Source organism: Cornus florida, unplaced genomic scaffold (assembly GCF_030987335.1).
Source record: "Cornus florida cultivar Cherokee Brave unplaced genomic scaffold, ASM3098733v1 CherokeeBrave_3.0.0_Hap2_Chr07, whole genome shotgun sequence".
Classification (NCBI taxonomy): domain Eukaryota; kingdom Viridiplantae; phylum Streptophyta; class Magnoliopsida; order Cornales; family Cornaceae; genus Cornus; species Cornus florida.
Window position 1 is genome coordinate 57,867,553 of NW_026775577.1, and position 18,652 is coordinate 57,886,204.

The 18,652-nt window shown below is 37.4% G+C and overlaps 1 non-coding gene across 1 annotated transcript; it reads right to left on the bottom strand.

The window, feature by feature from the left end:
* Positions 1 to 8,060: 8,060 nt before the first annotated feature.
* Positions 8,061 to 8,167, bottom strand: LOC132267881 (small nucleolar RNA R71). The gene has a single exon (XR_009469113.1). It is a non-coding gene; the product is annotated as a small nucleolar RNA R71 (small nucleolar RNA).
* Positions 8,168 to 18,652: the final 10,485 nt, after the last annotated feature.

Consider the following 18,652-nt stretch of genomic DNA (forward strand, 5'->3'; position numbering starts at 1 on the left):
GCTTTCATCTTCTATAAACGAACCATGGGGATGTTAATGGGATGATATAAGACCCTAGGTTCAGTATTGATGAAGAGCAGAGGGGTTTGGAATGGAATTGTAGTTGCAAGATTGTATTCAGTTTTTGAGCATAAAAACATGTTAAGTCGATTGTTGTTTTGTTGTCGTATTAATTTCCTACTGTTATAACAACTTGATGGGATGTTACTAGGTGTAAATTAGACTCCTAAGATCAGTTTTAAAAACCAACAGAGTGATAGGAATAAGCCGGTGAAGGAGCAGAGAAGCTGAAACGGAGCGGAACGGAGAGAATGCTCACAGGGGGGAAGAAAGCCGGCTCTGGAATGCCAAGAGCCGGCTCCCACCTGATTAGAGCCAGCTCCAAGGTTGTATGGAGCCGGCTCTAGGCTATTTTGGAGCCTGCTTTAATTTTTCCAAGGGTAGGCTCTTCCCAATTTGATGCGTACTGTAATTTTCAGCTACTGTTTGGGCACTTGGGGTTCCTGAACAGTTTTAAAACTTTAATGGGCTTTTTAATAATTAATTTAAAATGTAATTAAGGTCTTAAATTGCATAAAATACCCTCTTTGTATTAATGAAATTAACAGTGCACTATTTAACAACTATGCGTACGGTTAACGACTGGAAGGAAATTAATTGTCTAGTTTTAATTTGACAATTTAAGATGCTATAACATGATTCTAAATTAAGTTTTAGATGCATGGTGGAGTCTTTTAATTAACAAATTAGACTTGTGGCATAGTGTATGGCTCTGTGCTAAAAGATAAAACAGAATACGAGTATAGAACTTAGTACGCTGTTACCAGATAGAAAGAACTAAATTGCTTAAATTAATTTAGCAATTGTTTGGACTATGGCATGATTATAAAACTTATTTAAATGCATGATAGAGTTGTTGATTTATTAAAATTGATTTATGCATGCTCTGGATGCTGGTTGTTGAACTATTAAACCATTTCTTGCAAATACATGGTTTAGATCTTGGATTTAAATTGCTGAAACTTTAATCACTTTTCTGCAATGATATGGATATTTGGTTTTGGACTGTAAATTACTTATTTATTATTTTTATGTTGTACTTTACATATATATGGAGGATTGTATGCACCGGTATGGGACGGTGACATACTAGGTATGGTTTAGCTCAAAACGCTAATTCCTATCTTATGGATTTTATTGGTGAACAGCTTTATCTGTTCTATAAATTATATGGATTTTGTGAATTGTATGCACCGGTATGGGACGGTGGCATACTAGGGACAGATTAATTCAAAATACTTAGTCCTACCTATTTTGGAATAAGGGTACGAGTTATAAAAACATAATTCTCCTTATATTTAAGTCTGTGCGGTTGAATAAGCTAAATGACTTATTAGATCTCTTATTTAAGTCTGTGCGGTTGAATAAGCTAAATGACTTATTGGATCTCTTATATAAGTTTGTGCAGTTGAATAAGCTGAACGATTTATTGGATTTCCTATGGATGGATATGAATGGATTTTAAATATATTTTTATGGTACCACGAGATGAGCTTGAGTCTGAGACTCATTGGTTAGGGTGCGTATATGTAGTGGATGCGTAGATGGCTATAGTAGGTTGAGGTGTACCCTGTTAGGTCTAGGTACTCGTGCTCACCTTTGGGTGCGTTTTCATATGTTGCCTTCTATTTAGGTTGAGACCCCTATAGTAGTCCAGTGAATGTCCTTTAGTGTGGATATATATATATATGTATGGACTAGATAGCTATTGTTGAGATATTTAGGGTGTATCTGCGTATCGGGTCACTGTTTGGATTGCAGTTAGAGAAGAATTTGTATGTGGGCCTGACCCACTCTTATTTTTATAGGTGTTCGTTAGTTCCAGTTTTAGAGCTAGATCGTGTTGAGTAGATACAGTGATTCACTTCACCGATGCCGTAGGATTTTGTTTCATAGTTTTAGGCTTTGGTTTTATTTCCAGTCATTTGAGTTCAGTGGGATATTTTACAGGTCCACTAAATGGATTCCCGAGTTGTATAATTTGGAGAACGATTTGTATTCGTGGATAATCAGTTGTAACAGAATAGTTTTATTTATCAATGGAAATATTTATTCTGAGGTTTCAATTATTGGATTGTCATTTTAGTTTTCATTTCAGCAAATTTTATTTATCTCTTTTGGTTTTAATTTTATTCTGTGTTCGATTATTGCTAATTGGTTTGATATCCTCGGGTAATCGGGCGTAGGCCTGGCCAACTCGCATTTGGAGATCCGGGGGTATCACACATACAGTCTACTCAGTCTCTCTACACTATCTATCACTGCCATGGGCAAGAAGTGAGTTGTCTTCGTTAACTTGTCAACTATGACCCAAACGGCATCATTCCCTGCCTGAAACCTCAGAAGTTCCGTTATAAAATCCATAGTGATATGCTCCCATTTCCACTCAGCTACTGCTAATGGTTGTAACAATCATACCGGTCGCTGATGCTCTGCCTTCACTTGCTGAGAAGTAAGGCATCGAGCCACAAACTGTGAAACATCCCGTTTCCAAAAAATCATTAAATTGTGCAACAAGTATATCACATATACACAATGCACCAAAATTCAATTACCACACACAACCAAGTCATAGAATACACACAAGCCATGCCCTAGGCATTCAAGCTACAATGACATATTAAATGTCATGTAAATAAACTGTGAATATTTACAGGTTAAATCATAACTTCAACTCATGGAATACTATCATGTAATTATATTACAAGTTCCAAACTACAAATTAAGCAAGAATACAACATCAATGCCTAATTACCTCAATGGAAGCATAAAAGGGAATTTAATTATCTTAAGTAATTAAATTCTCAAGGTTACAAAGCAATTCCAAATATTTTACAAATCATATATGTCAAAGGTCATATCAAGGCTTATCTTAATTTCATGTTACAAGTTAATTCTACACTAGGCATCACTAGATGAATTAAACTTCATACAAGAAAAAAATTAAATAATGTATTCAAGGCTCACTCAAATGTTCTTAATTCAAGGTATGTTAATGAACATATCAAGGCTTACTTTAAAATCATATTACAAGCTAATTATACACTAATTACAACTAGGTAAATTAAACTTAATGCCAAGAAAATAAACAAATAAAGTTCTCAAAACTTATTCAAATATTCACTATTTAATATATATGATAGAACATGTCAAGCTCATCAATAATATCAAGTCAAAATCCGATTAAGTGCTTGGAACACTTAAAGTAAAATTAATTAATCTACTTAATTAATTTTCTCTAGATTTTAAAACAACTTCGAATATTCTCAAATTCATCTATGTTAAAAAACATACCAATGCCTAATATTACATTACAAGTTGATTCCATACTAATTACAACCATAAGAATTAAATTTTCATTCAAATGAAAGATTAAATAAAAGTTGCAATACTTATTCAAATCCTCCTAATTTAATATATGTTAACAAGCATATCAAGGCCTAATTTAATAGCATGCCACAATTTAATTCCAAGCTATATACAGTCATGAGAATTAAATCTTATCCACAGAAAATAATTAAATTAAATTCTAGAATTAATACAAAGGCATGTTTACAAGTTGTATATGCTTAGAAAGCAATCAATACAACATAAATATAAACCTAAAATATCCCCTACCTCATTTTATGATGAAATCACAAATCCCCATCGAAACAAAAATGCTTTGAATTTGATGATACTCCTAGGTTATGTTGGGGACTATGAGGGAAACAACTTTAATCTTTTAGGCACCATGAAAATCCAAATCCAAACTTAAAACCTGAACTCAAAAATGGTCGGAATCGGCTTCTAATAAGGGGGAAAGGTCCGCCTTGACCCCTTGGGCTTCCATGGCAACTGTTGAACATGGGAGAAGAAGAGAAAATAAAATGTTTTATTTTTCTTGACCCCCTATCTATAGTAAAACCGTAAAAGTGCTCCGAAAGGGCCCTGCCGGGTTCGGAAAAGTGAAATTTGAGAAGACGCGCTCAAACGGCAAAATACCATGAACAAAAAAGAACTGAAATGAAAAAGAAAATGAACAATGGAAGAAACAACGTCGAAAACCGAGTCCCGTGTAGAGAGATATGCCCCGAACAAGTTTGGCGCAAACTGGGGTCGAAAATCCGAAAACTGCAAGGAATGACAAACAGCCAATCCTAAGAGTTCACGACTCGACGAAATGTGAAAATGAATCCCGTACGACGATCCAAGCTCAAAACGAGGCATTTTGTAATAACTTTCGTTAATTGCTCAATGGCCCCTACAAAAAGGGATAACTGCAAAACTGCCCAAAATAAAGATATTTTCTTAAAAACCACTGAAATAAATATCTTCAAAAGATATTTATGAAAAACACCCCAAGAAACATCAATGTTTCTGAAGAATCATTTTATCCATGCCCCTACGGGAGAAAGAAACAACCGGCGAAATTGTCTCCAAAAGTAAAGCTACGCCTTTCGAGGAAATCAACTGGAATGAAAACTCGTGAAGTCAAAACTCAACTCCAAACATGAAAAGTGAGGTTATGCTAACAAAGTGACAAACGGGGAAAAGGACGAAAAGTGAATAGTGTCGAAAAACAAAAAATGTGGAAATGACGCGGTCCTTTAAGGAAGTTGTCAATCCAAAGGAAAGAGTCTCAAAAACCATTTCTGAGCACTCGAGATGACACTAAATGATGAGTAACTGAACTCAGAAAAGAAAAATCAACGGAAAAAATTTATCCGTAAAAATTTAAGAAAAAAGGAAAGGAAGGAAAATGACCTGGTCATTACACCTCTTTTGTGAGAATGAGCTTAATGTTTGTGGGTATCATTTTTGAAAACCCTCACGAGACTTCACTCGTCCACTAGGGGTAACCTAGGGGTCTAAAAGGCTTGTTGCATATGCTAAATGCAATCGTGTTCCCTACGAAAGTGGAGTTATCCATTTATTGTTTTCTAGTTCATAGCTGTTTAGTTGTTCCTTTCTTTCTTTACTTCGTAGTTCATTGCTAGGGACTAGTAATATTTAAGTTTGGGGATGTGATAAGCGTTAAAAAGTGCTCATTTAAACCCCTTAATCTTGAATGTTCTAGGACCTTATTTTATCTTATTTTTCTGTTTTAATACTAATTTATGTTTTTGTTTATTTTTAGGTCAATAAGGTTCAAACAGGCTAATTTCGGTCCATTAAGGCCTTTTTGGAGTCAAACTAAGTCTTGGTGAGAAGCCGGAACAAAAGAAAGTTGTTGCTGAAAACTGCCTAGTTAGATCGATCACACTGTGAACGATCGAACCTAGAATGATCACACTATACCTGTGATCGATCACACCATACCTCTGAATGATCACAAAGTTGGTTGGATCGATCAAACTGTTCACAGAAGTTATAAAAAAGCAGATTTAAAGCTCATTCGGAACTAACTCGAGCTGTGCGTGAAAGGGGAGATCCTAGGGCCGAGTTCTCATATTTTTGGGCTCTAAAAGCCTTGTATATAAGAGGGATTGAATCATTTTTGTAGAGAGATTCATATTTTTACATTGTAATTTCTGTATTGTTGTAGTTTCTCTCTCTAGAAAGTTAGAGATTAGGGTTAGAAGAAAAGAAGGAAGTGGAGGCATAACTCAAGAACACATTTCTAGATCCACATACTCTCTATCTCTAGAGCTTCAAAGAAGAAGAAGATAAAGAGGAAGAAGAAGATGGAGCCATGTTTGGAGCTTACCTTTGAGGGCTTCATGACCATATCCACCTCCTCCATGATTGGCTAGGTCTACACTTAGGGCTTGGATGAGCCCTAAGTCTTGTGTAATCTAAACCCTTGTATTTATACTTTTGGGGATTTATATATATTGTTGTGATTAGTGGTTAGCCTTGTGATGGTTGATTTAATTATTCCTTATGATTCTCTATTTTAATTACATGTTGTCTCATGTGTAATTATTTGGGAATTAATCTCTACACTAGATTCTCTATGTTGGTTGCATGTCTGTGTGTGGTTAATTAATGATTTAGTGATGGCTAAACATGGTTTTCATTGAATGGGTTTGTCAATTAATTTGATGGCATGGATTATACTTATGTTTGATGGGTTGCTCTACAATTTAATTCATGTTTGTAAGTAGGTAAACAATCTATTCTTGATTTGATACTTCACACTTATTATTGCAAATTCCATGATTCTCTATATTGATGTGTGCTCTCATTAGATACATTTGTTAATTAATTGATGGATTATGCCTTGTCTTGGTGGGTTATTCTACATTTAGTTTACTTGTTGGTTAGGTAGATAATTCACTCTTGCATTAGATAGTTCACACTTTTACATGCAAATTGTGTTTATGTTTGTGGCCATATCTAGATTGCAATAATGTATTCCCCATTAATGGAAAGCAAGTGGTTAATTACATGAGCTTGGTGGTGATTCCAACACCCTAAGACCTCTCTTCATATCTCTTAAATCCCTATCTCTCACTAGTTTACTTTAATTGCATTTTAATTTCATTGCACCTTAGTGTAATCAACCAACCAACCCTTCTTTGTAATCTTTTGATACGCTAGAGTCGAAGCTAAAATTCCAACACGTATAATACCTGCGGACAATCCCTACTCGCTATACTTCATTAGTTGTAGTAGTGGTTTTATAAATGTAAATTTGAGTAGAAAGGCTTCCTAAACCACAATCATATTTTGACCTTGCGAAGCGACCTCTCGCATCACAAAGTTCTTTTTCTAAACATATAGGAAAGGGGCTCGTCAAGTTTTGGCGCCGTTTGTCATATTTTGGGTATCAATTAGGAATTAGTACTCTTTTGATCTTGTCTTTATTTTATTTCTTTTTGGTTACTTATTGTGTTTGTTCTTGATTGGCTAGGTGCATTGAGCAAGGGAAGTGAAGCAAAGGATTCCAAGGCAAAAGAGCAAGCTAAGCTAAGCTAAGCAAAAGTATAAAAAGCTAAAAATATAAACAATTTGCAAAGCAAAGCAAGGTAAAGAAAAAATTGAAAAATAATTTGAAATTGCTTAAGGACCCTTTGTAAGCTTTTCTAACTCTCTCTCTAGTTAAATCATCGACCCGCATGGTGGAAAGTTTTAATTTCTTAGATAAATCGTGAGCCCGCGTGTAGGCAATTTACTTTTCTTGCATATTGTTGAAAGCATGGGAGTATGGGATCAATGTATGTGGAGGTTTGTTGATTGATTTGTTGCGGAGGAGAAATGCTTGCTATTTGCTTGCTATTGACTTGTTGTTTGTTTTGATTGTGCATGTATGGTCGAAAATCATTGTATCCTACTCTTATCCCGTTTAATTTAAATCTTGAATCCATTGTTCGTAATCCCAGGGGAATGAGTAATTCTGGTAACTCCATTTCATCAATGGAGGAACAATATCAGGACCATGTGGAAGACCTTGGTCACATCGACTAATAAGGCATCTTTCACCCTAATGTACACCAATATTATGACCTTATTTAAGTACCATTAGGCATGCCAAGACCCTTCATTCCACAACAACAAGGCCATGTTCCAATGGGAATGCCTTGGCCAAATTTCGTTCCACCTCCACCTCCTATTGTTCAAGGAAACCATGGTGCTCATGTAGCGCCACTAGTTGTGAATCTCCCTCTTGCTTTAAGAGATCATTATGTGCCAAATGAGTATAATGCACCAACATGCATTGAATTACCTCCATTTAGAGTACACCATTATGAGATTAAACCACAAACAATTCAAATGTTTCCCAATTCCCATGGGCTACCAAGTGAAGAACTGTACAAGAATTTGGACGAGTTTCTTGAATTATGTTCCACCGTGAAATACACGGACATGCCGGAAGAGGTTTTGAGGTTAAAACTTGTTCCACCATGAAATACACGGACATGCCGGAAGAGGTTTTGTGGTTAAAACTCTTCTCTTTCACCTTTAAAGATAAAACAAAATATTGGTTCAACAATTTAAGGCCTTTTTCGATAACTTCTTGGGTAGAAATGCAACAAGAGTTCTTGAAAAAGTACTATCTAGTTTCAAAGACCAATGCAATGAGAACTTAAATTCGAGAATTTTCTTAAGGGGAAGGGGAAATGTTTCATGAGGCATGGGAGCGCTTAAATGACTTGCTTAGAAAGTGTCCACATCATGACATTCCTAAATGGCAATTGGTTCAATTTTTCTTTGAAAGTTTGTTGGGCAATTTTAAAGGAATGGTAGATGCTTCTATGGGTGGTTCTTATCTTGATAGGCATGAAGATGATGTATGGCATTTGTATGAGAGCATGAATGAGAATTCTATGCATTGATCTTTATCTTCCAAAAATGGTAGGAATTTAGGTGGAAGGAAGAATGTTGGCTTGTATCTAGCTGACCATTCAAATGATATAGCCGCCGAAGTGAAGTTTTTATCCCAAAGGTTTGATCAACCAAAATGCGGCGAATCAAGTGTCTTCCTCCCCTAGTCATACTCATCATACTTCCAATGAATATTGCATGACTTGTTCTTGTGTTTTACATTCTACTTCCAATTGTCCCATGGATATGTGCAAAGTGAACATCATGAACAAGTGAATGCCGCTTTTGTCAACCAATGGAATAATCCCTATGGCACTAATTATAATGCTGGGTGGATGAACCATCCAAACTTCTCTTGGAAAAGCCAAGAGTAAGGCTCAAACCCTCCCCAAAGTGGTTTTCAAGGCAAGTATGTTCCGCCCCCAACGCAAAGTCAGGGTTCCCAAGGCTACCGCTTATCTTACCAAACACCACATGGAAACCAATTTTCAAACTCTCACTTTCCAAATCAATCTTCATATTCTCAAGGGAATTCAAGAAGTCCCGCATTTGAGGAGAAATTCTTAACCACTTTGGGTACTTTAGAGGCAAATACCTAATTACTTCATTCCCATTCCCAATCAATTGCAAAGCTAGAAACCCAAGTTGGGCAAATAGCTAGTACCTTGAATGCTAAGGGAAAAGGGAAAATGCCTTTGAATCCACCACCTAAGCAACAATTTGTTGTGGAGACCAATTCATTTTCGGAAGGTCACACAATTGAACATATGAATGCGGTGACCACCTTGAGAAGTGGAAGAGTTGTTGATAATCAAGTTGGTGTTCAAAATGAAGATAGTGAACCGATGCAACCAAAAGTTAACACCCGTCCCACCTCGCATTATATTCCTCATTCATTGCATGTGAAAGAACCATTTGTTGAGAAAGATTTAAAAGATGATTTTGAAAAAGTTTTTGAACCCAAGGATCCATTTCTGGATGCCTTAAAAGGATCCATTTCTCTTGAAAGGTAACAAAGAAAGGCAAATGATATAATTGATGTGTTTAGGCAAGTGATGATCAATCTCCCTTTCATGGATGCAATTAGACAAATTTTGGCTTATGCCAAATTTTTGAATGATCTTTGCACCCTTAAGAGGAAGAATAAGAGCCAAGCACCAAAAAGAGTTGTTTTGACTGAGCAAGTAAGCTCAATTTTGCAACACAACACCCTTCAAAATTCAAAGACCCCAGTTCACCTACCACTTCTTGCATTATTGGTAATCATGTCATTAACCGGGCTCTTATCGATTTAGGAGCAAGTGTGAGTCTTCTTAAATATTCAGTTTATGTTCAATTGGGCTTAGAAGATTTAAAACCAACGTTAGTAATTTTACAACTAGCTGACCGATCCATTAAAAAACCCTGGGGTATTATTAAGGATATATTGATTAAAATTGATAAGTTCTTCTTCCCGGTTGATTTCGTTGTCATTGACACGGAACCGGTCAGAAATCCCAAGAGCCAAATTCCCATTATCCTTGGTCGTCCCTTCTTGGCAACCGCTAATGCCAACATTAATTATAGGACGGGGATAATGAAAATTTCATTTGGCCACGAGAAGGTGAAGTTGAACATTTTCAATCCAAACCCCAATTCTATGCACAAGTATGAAGAAGTATGTGTTGTTGAAAAATGTCTTGGAAATGAATTTACCAAAAATGAGTCTTTGCTTGATGTTAAAACTTCAAATAGTTTATTTTCTAAAAGGATTTTAAAAGATGTTGTGTTTAAACCAAGTGTCGAAAGGGCATGGAAGCCCAAGAATTTTGTTAATAAAGGGCCATTAATTTCATTTGAACCAAATCCAACAAGTTCCTTAGGGAATAGTTTGTTAGGTGGGGTTCGAAAGTCCATTCACCCCATTAAGGAGGGGATGCATACTAAGATTTTTGATCCGGGCTAAAAGAGCCCAACATCTTGCTAGAGACGTTAAACACTAGTGCTTCGTAGGGTTTCCAACCCTATTCCTCCCTCATGTCTATTTTATTTTCTTGCATCGTCTAGATACAATCTGGGATTATATATGTTGGTTGAGACTTTGATAGGGAATACATGTGCTTTCATCTCTAAATTAGGCATTTGGTGCTTGTTCGATTGATCACAAGAGATATTCGATTGATCGAACATCATCTCTGCATATTCTCATCTCTCTATTCCATCATTCGAAGATGCTCTGCATATTTCATCTCTTTGTCTATTGTTCAAACTCATTCTTCGATCATTCCAAGTTTCCTCGATCAATCCAGTTATCCCTTCGATCGATCTCAATTCCATACTTAGAAAAATTTTTAATCTCTGAAAAAATCATCTTTCTGTCTATCGTTCGAATGTGTGTACAGGTTTTCACATCTTGGATCGATCGATCAATCATTATCCGATCGATCAGAGTTCCTTGTTTTTTTCCTTCCGTTAACTTTGACTTTTTAAAATTCAAATTTCAAAATTTAAATTTAATAAAAAAAAAAACTCAAAAAAAAAAAAAAACTCAAAAACAAATCAAAAATTATTTTAAATTTTCAAAATTCAAAAATGTCCAAAAATATTTTGTTGTTTTGTAGGTTCGATCGATCTGAGCACCTTCATGATTGATCCAGGTTCGATCGATCTGATAAGCCATGTGATCGATCACACATGTAGGGAACAATTTTTAAAAAATGACCCAAGGGACATTTGGATCGTTCACTTCATCGATCCGAAGCCCTTCTTTCTCCCCCGAAGCTCTCCAATCATCTTCCCCATCTCCGGTGAGATTCCAGCAATCTCCAAGTTCCATCTCCAATCTCATCTCCCTTCTCTCTTCATCTCTCTTCTCTGATTTTGGTAAGTTCAAGTTCCTTTCTTAATTTTGATGTTGATTCATGTGTTATCTCGTTGCCATGCTTAGATTCAAGCTCCCCATGTTGATTTTGTTTCCATTTTTAAAATTGTGGGCATGTTTATATATGTGTATATATCATTTTTATTTCTGAATTTGGTTCGGGGGTCACGTGTTGTTTTAAGTGACCATTTGTGCACGCATTATTAAGGTGTATGTGGGGTCACGAGCCTTGAAGTGACCAATGGGATTCACCCGTGCCTTCTACGTCACGAATCAGTGACTTTTCATTTCTCAGCAGGTTTGATTGATCACACCAGTGCACTAATCGATCATGGCACGATCGATCCAATGTATGACATGATCGATCCAACATAGATCGATCACATTTTTCCATGATCGTTTGAACTTCACTGTTTTGCATATTGATGCTCATATACCCTCTCTTGTGTCCATGCTATTATACTTATGCCCAATGCCTGTGTTTTCCACATTGGTTGCATTATTTTCCTGTTATGTCTAGCATGTTTCACATTATTTGATCATTCACTGTCTATACTTGGCTGCATTACCACTTGCATAGATAGGTTCATGTGCTTATATTCTGAGTTGTCTATTTTAATCTGACAAACATGTTTTTATCTGTTGTGCTTTCATTTTTGTATCTCGTATACTATTTCCTGTTACTGACTACAATTGCAAGTGTTCTTTCTTTTTGCAGGCCATGACTAGGTTCAAAACCACGACTAACTGGACATATGACCGCCGAGTGCGGCAACGGATAGAGGAGCCTGAGGAACCAGCTCCTGCTCAATCCGAGCATTCTTCTTCTTCCTCTTCTTCATCTCAGGAGGGTGAGCCTATGCCACCTCCTTCACCTGCTCCAATGCCACCACCGGCACAGCCTGGCATTGCCCGAGACAGGGTCACTTAGAAGTTTGTGCGCCATTCAGTGGTGCATGAGTCTATATTTGATGAGGACTTCCTTGTACGGTTGATCACGACCAAGTGGTCGTATGACGAGATCTACCGCCGCCATTTTTCTCCCATCTTGGCCCCAGTGGCCAATCCAGTTTACCCGAGGCTTGTTCAACTGTTTTACCAGAACCTCAGGCCAGCCCCGAGTAACCTGGCCAAGCTACAGACTACCATCGACGGGCATCTTATCCGCATCACTGTCGAGACACTGTTGACATCATCTCAGTGCCCACATGCCTGCCCTCCAGCATAGATTACCTGATTTTGCAGAGGTCGTCATTTGTAGATATGGCCACAGCTCTTCATGGTACCATTACTACCGCCGACACTTATGCCACTAGGACTTACTTGCCTGACAGTATATGGTTCTTTGATTCGGTTTTATTCCGAAATGTTTATATAGCAGGGCACAAGATCCAGAGACGGACAAATTTTCTTACAGCTCTATATGCCCTCTATACAGGGCATTGGTTTTTAGTTCCTACACTTTGGAGTGTCATGATGAAGCTGTATATTGATTACATTAGCAAGAATAACCCAAAGCGGCCCAAGTTCCTCCCATTTGCACATTTGATTACACAGATCCTCCGCGACTAGCACTATCCATTTGACCCGGAGGAGGACATTGAGACTGGGGCTTGCCATTACGGCAAGAAGGACTAGAATAAGAGCTACAATGCTCTTATTAAGAGTTTAGAGGTAGAAGTAGCCCAGGCGGCAGAAGATGCGGCAGCAGAGGAAGAGGAGGCAACAGCAGCAGCAGATACAGCAACAGAGGCAGCCCAGGTGGCGGAGGATGCAGCAGCAGAGGAAGAGGAGGCAATAGTAGTAACAGAGGCACCGGCTGTAGAGAGAGCTTTCATGGACATTAATCTAGAACAGGAGCCTCCAGTGGGGTCGCCACATCACTCTCCGGAACAAAGCCATCATTCCCAGAGCCAGGACGAGCATCAGTCTTTTCATGACTCCAGATTGCCCAGTCAGGATGATCCAGTCATTCCTGACACTCAGGCTCAAACAGACAGCTTAGGGGAGCATATCCAGATGCTAGAGGATGTATTCGTCTCCCTCAGAGCAGATGTGAGCACTTTTCGCACGGATCTCATGACAGCGCTGCAGAACATTTTCAGATATATCCGGGGATTACGCCCCACTAGACCATCTTCGTCTGCCTAACCACTCTTTCTCTTTCTTTATTCCATATATATACATGTGTTCTTCGCCTGATTCTTTGATACTATTATTCCATTTTTGCGGCCAGTTTGTTGGCCTGATTACTGTGATGTACATTATACTATTTTTATTTATTTATTTATTTATTATTCATAATATTTTGGATGTTTCGATCTTATATTGATATATCTGTTAATGATTAACTCCATTATCAGGTGCATTCTAGTGACTTCAGTGAGAGAGTGCTGCCCATATTTTTCAGGACCACCCTTATTCCTCTTTCTCTCTTTCATTTACTATCCCACTTGCACTTGCATGCCCACTATGCACCATTATTATCCCATTTGTTATTTGATGAGGTTTTATTCTAGTGCCATCTTTTCAGGACCACAGTTAATCCCAAGTTTAGGCGGGTTTTACCACCCACTTCGGATACTTGTGTCCTGACCATGCATTGCCATAGCTACATTGGTATACTCTTTCCTTTTTCTTTTGTTCTCATTGCATATAGAGGACATTGTGCAGTTTAAGTTTAGGGGGGTGATGTGTGTTATTTGCATTTAATTCAAGATTTTGAGCATGACTAGTGTATTTGAGGGATTTTCTATGATTGGTCCATGACTAACTATGATTTTGATCTTTTGAGGACTATATTGTTTAGAATTTAAAAATTGTTTAACCTGAGAATCCAATACTCCTTGTATGCTTTGTGGATGCCATTTAGGAGTAAATTTTTTGAAAGATTGATATTTTGCTTGCACTTGTGGTCCACATCATCCTGATTTTGTGATTGTTTTGAGATATACTCTAGGATTCTACACTAGCGCAGGCGCACACTAGCATTCATTTGTGGGGTACATACTTTGTTGATTATTGATTTGGTTATATCCCAATTGAACTAGTAGTGCATTGAAAGCTTTCATTCTTGATAAAGGTGGATAACAAACCCTTTTCACTAGGTAGCCAGGATTCTAATCTCATCAAGCACTGAATTTCTCGCGCCAAAAGGTGGAGAGCCCAAACTCTATGTTAATAACTTGACAAAAAAAAAAAGTTGTTGCAAAAACAAATAAAAAAGTGAGGACTTCTCCCAAAAGGTGAGAAGTGGGAAATGATTAGATGGAGGTTATTTTGATTTGTAGCCTAGTTGCTTTGAGCTTGTAAGTCCTTAGGGGTGTTTAAACACCTGATGCCCTAAAGCCGTTCGGTTTTGGAGTCATTGACCTAACGTTCGACCTCATGGATCGATAGAAAGCTTAATAAATCAACACATTACACTATGCTTCAATCTTTGATCCTTAGGACTAGGAAAAAAAATTTTGAGCGAGAAGAATAAGCGCACCTAAATCAATAAAGCTTTAATAGAAGGTCTATTCTTTGTCTTGATGATCAGTACTAGATTTGTGTGATAACTTGAGGTTGGATGTGATCATTTCTTTAGTTAGCTTATATAGCAACATATTTGATGTCAGTTCACTTAAAAAGGATTCTAGAGTTGTTTTGATTTATATTATCATTGTCTTGATGTGTGGAGGATCATACTTGCTTGCTTGATGTTGAAATTTTAGGAGATTGTTTGGAAATGGTTGAAAATTGCATACTTGAGGTAGTTTTCTCCCAATGCTTGTTTGGAATATTGGTACCTCTTTTATGAGAATGAGCTTAATGTTTGTGGGTATCATTTCTGGAAACCCTCACGAGACTTCACTCGTCCACTAGGGGTAACCTAGGGGTTTAAAAGGCTTGTTACATATGCTAAATGCAATTGTGTTCCCTACGAAAGTAGGGTTATCCATTTATTGCTTTCTAGTTCATAGTTATTTAGTTGTTCATTTCTTTCTTTACTTCGTAGTTCATTGCTAGGGACTAGCAACATTTAAGTTTGGGGGTGTGATAAGCGCTGAAAAATGCGTATTTAAACCCCTTAATCTTGAATGTTTTAGGATCTTATTTTATCTTATTTTTCCGTTTTAGTACTAATTTATGTTTTTGTCTATTTTTAGGTCAATAAGGTTCAAACAGGCTAATTTCGGTCGACTAAGGCCTTTTTGGAGTCAAATTAAGTCTTGGTGAGAAGTTGGAACAAAAGGAGGCTGATGCTGAAAACTGCCTAGTTGGATCAATCACATTGTGAATGATCGTACCCTAAACGATCACACCATACCTCTAATCGATCACACTATACCTTTGAATGATCACACTGGTTGTTGGATTGATCGAACTATTCGCAGAAGTTATAAAAAAGCAGATCTAAAGCTCATTTGGAACCAACTCGAACTATGCTTGAAAGGGGAGATCCTAGGGACGAGTTCTCACATTTTTGGGCTCTAAAAGCCTTGTATATAAGAGGGATTGAACCATTTTTGTAGAGTGATTCATATTTTTACATTGTAATTTCTATATTGTTGTAGTTTCTCTCTTTAGAAAGTTAGAGATTCGGGTTAGAAGAAAAGAGGGAAGTGGAGGCACATCTCAAGAACATATCTGTAGATCCACATACTCTCTATCTCTAGAGCTTCAAAGAAGAAGAAGAAGAAGAGGAAGAAGAAGATGGAGCCATGTTTGGGGCTTGCCCTTGAGGGCTTCATGACCACATCCACCTCCTCCATGATTGGCTAGATTTACACTTAGGGTTTGGATGAGCCCTAAGTCTTGTGTATTCTAAACCCTTGTATTTCTATTTTTGGAGAATTAAAAATATATTGTTGTGATCAGTGGTTAGCCTTGTGATTGTTGATTTAATTATTCCTTATGAGTCTCTATATTAATTACATGTTGTCTTATGTGTGATTATTTGGGAATTGATCTTTACACTAGATTCTCTATGTTGGTTGCATGTCTATGTGTGATTAATTAAGGATTTAGTGATAGCTAAGTATGGTTTTTATTGAATGGGTTTGTCAATTAATTTGATGGATTATACTTATATTTGATAGGTTGTTCTACAATTTAATTCATGTTTGTAGGTAGGTAGACAATCTATTCTTGACTTTATACTTCACACTTATTATTGCAAATTCCATGATTCTCTAGATTGATGTGTGCTCTCATTAGATACATTTGTTAATTAATTGATGGATTATGCTTTTGTCTTGGTGGGTTGTTCTACACTTAGTTTACTTGTTGGTTAGGTAAACAATTCACTCTTGCATTAGATAGTTTACACTTTTACATGCAAATTGTGTTTATGTTTGTGGTCACATCTAGATTACAATAATGTATTCCCCATTAATAGAAAGCAAGTGGTTAATTACATGAGCTTAGTTGTGATTCCAACACCCTAAGACCTCTCTTCAAATTTCTTAAATCCCTTTCTTTCATTAGTTTACTTTAATTGCATTTTAATTTCATTGCACCTTAGTGTAATCAACCAACCAACCCTTCCTTGCAATCTTTTGATATGCTAGAGTCGAAGCTAAAATTCCAACACATATAATACCTGCGGACGATCCCTACTCGTTATACTTCATTAGTTGTAGTAGTGGTTTTATAAATGTAAATTTGAGTAGAAAGGCTTCCTAAACCACAATCATATTTTGACTTTGCGAAGCGACCTCTCGCATTACAAAGTTCTTTTTCTAAACACATAGGAAAAGAGTTTGTCAAAACCAAAATGAATATTTACCTATACATGAAGAACACTGTGGAAGGCGGTTTAACCAATTCCTGCTCGCCACCTCAAATGCAATTGCGGATATAAATTAATTTGAAAAGCATAATGAATATTTACCTGTAAATTAGGAACACTGAGGGAGTCGGTTTAACCACTTCCTGCTCACCACCTGAAAAATCTGCCTTTTTCATTGTTTTAGGTACCGAAGATTTCCCCACTTTCTTCTTTGCTGCACTTTTTCCCTAGCCATTATATTTTCTCCCAAATGTATAGAACCCTTGTAAAATCAGAGGAATAATATAGCACTTTTGATGGAACAAGATGTAACAACAACAACAAAAACTACTATTAAACAAACCAAAGGGAAGACGATGACGGTAGATACCAGAGAGAAAGGAGGAGACGAACCAGAGAGAAGGTTGGAAATTAAGAGAAGAGAAGCTGAAGGAAGGAAGACAATGAGAACAGAAGTAAAAAGTAATATGTGGGTCCCACGTATAAGTGAATAAATCAATTTTGTGTTTCAATTATGTATACGATATTCGTAAATGGTAAAACAAAGTAACTTTCTTACTTCAGTTGCTGAGTTAGCGCTTAGTGGGCAATGACAAGGCAAGTGTGGTTGAGTTGGCTTCGTCATAGCCATAGGATCCTCCATGGATCGCCTCCAATGAGAGATGCCATGGAGAGGATTTTTGCCCACAAATGAAACGTGAGTATATTAAAGAGAGAGAAAGTGAGAGATACTAGAGAGAGAGAGCTGCTATCCCACCTCCCTTATTTGGGTGAGAGTATTATAGGAGTATATAATTTGACACACGGAATTAAATTAAAGTTTTGGGTAAAGCACAGTCATACCCTCTGAGTTTGGCAAAAGGTCACTCAGAGGAAACTTACTTATTTTTTGGACAAAGACACCCCTTGAAGGTTCAAAAATGGACAAAGACACCCCTTTACATGAGAAATTGACCAAATTACCCTTTAACCGTTTAGGAGACTTTTTTAACTTTACAATTTGATAAATTGGACCAATCTACCCTCATGAACAATTTATGCATAAAAAAAAAGGGAAAAGTACAAAAACAAAAAAAAAAAAAAAAAAAAAAAAAAAAAAAAAAAAAAAAAAAAAACTGAACTATGGTGGTGGGTGAAATCGAAGGCGGTGGTGAGTGGTGATGGGTGAAATCGAAGGGGTGGGTTTTTTCTTGGGTTGACGTCAATTAGGTGGCAGGCGGAGGTTGGGGAATTGGGTATGGTGGCGTCGATGAGGGTGGCGGTGGCTATAGTATAAAGCTGTTACTAAGAGCAGTGGTGAATGCGTGAAATTGAAAGCAGTGGTGAGAGTGGTGGTGGGTGAAATCGAGGGCAGTGGTGAGTGGTGGTGGGTGAAATTGAAGGCAGTGGTGAGTAGTGGTGGATAAACTGTTGTTGTAGTATGAAGCTCGCCAGTATTAATGGAGATAATTGTGTCTTCTCTTACTTATTAGCCACCGTTCAAAGCTCCCTTGCTCGCCAGCCATAGCCGACCTCTCCACTATTTGAGCAGCCACAGCCGAGCCCATCATCCAGCGCTGCACCAACCATTGCCCACCGCTGCGCCAGTCACACCGCCGCAAACCGCCATCAGTTCCATCCTCGCTACCTTGCTCGCCACCTATTCCACCAACCACACGACCCAGTTTTATCCAGCGAGCCCTAAGTCTGGCGAAGCCTAGTTCATA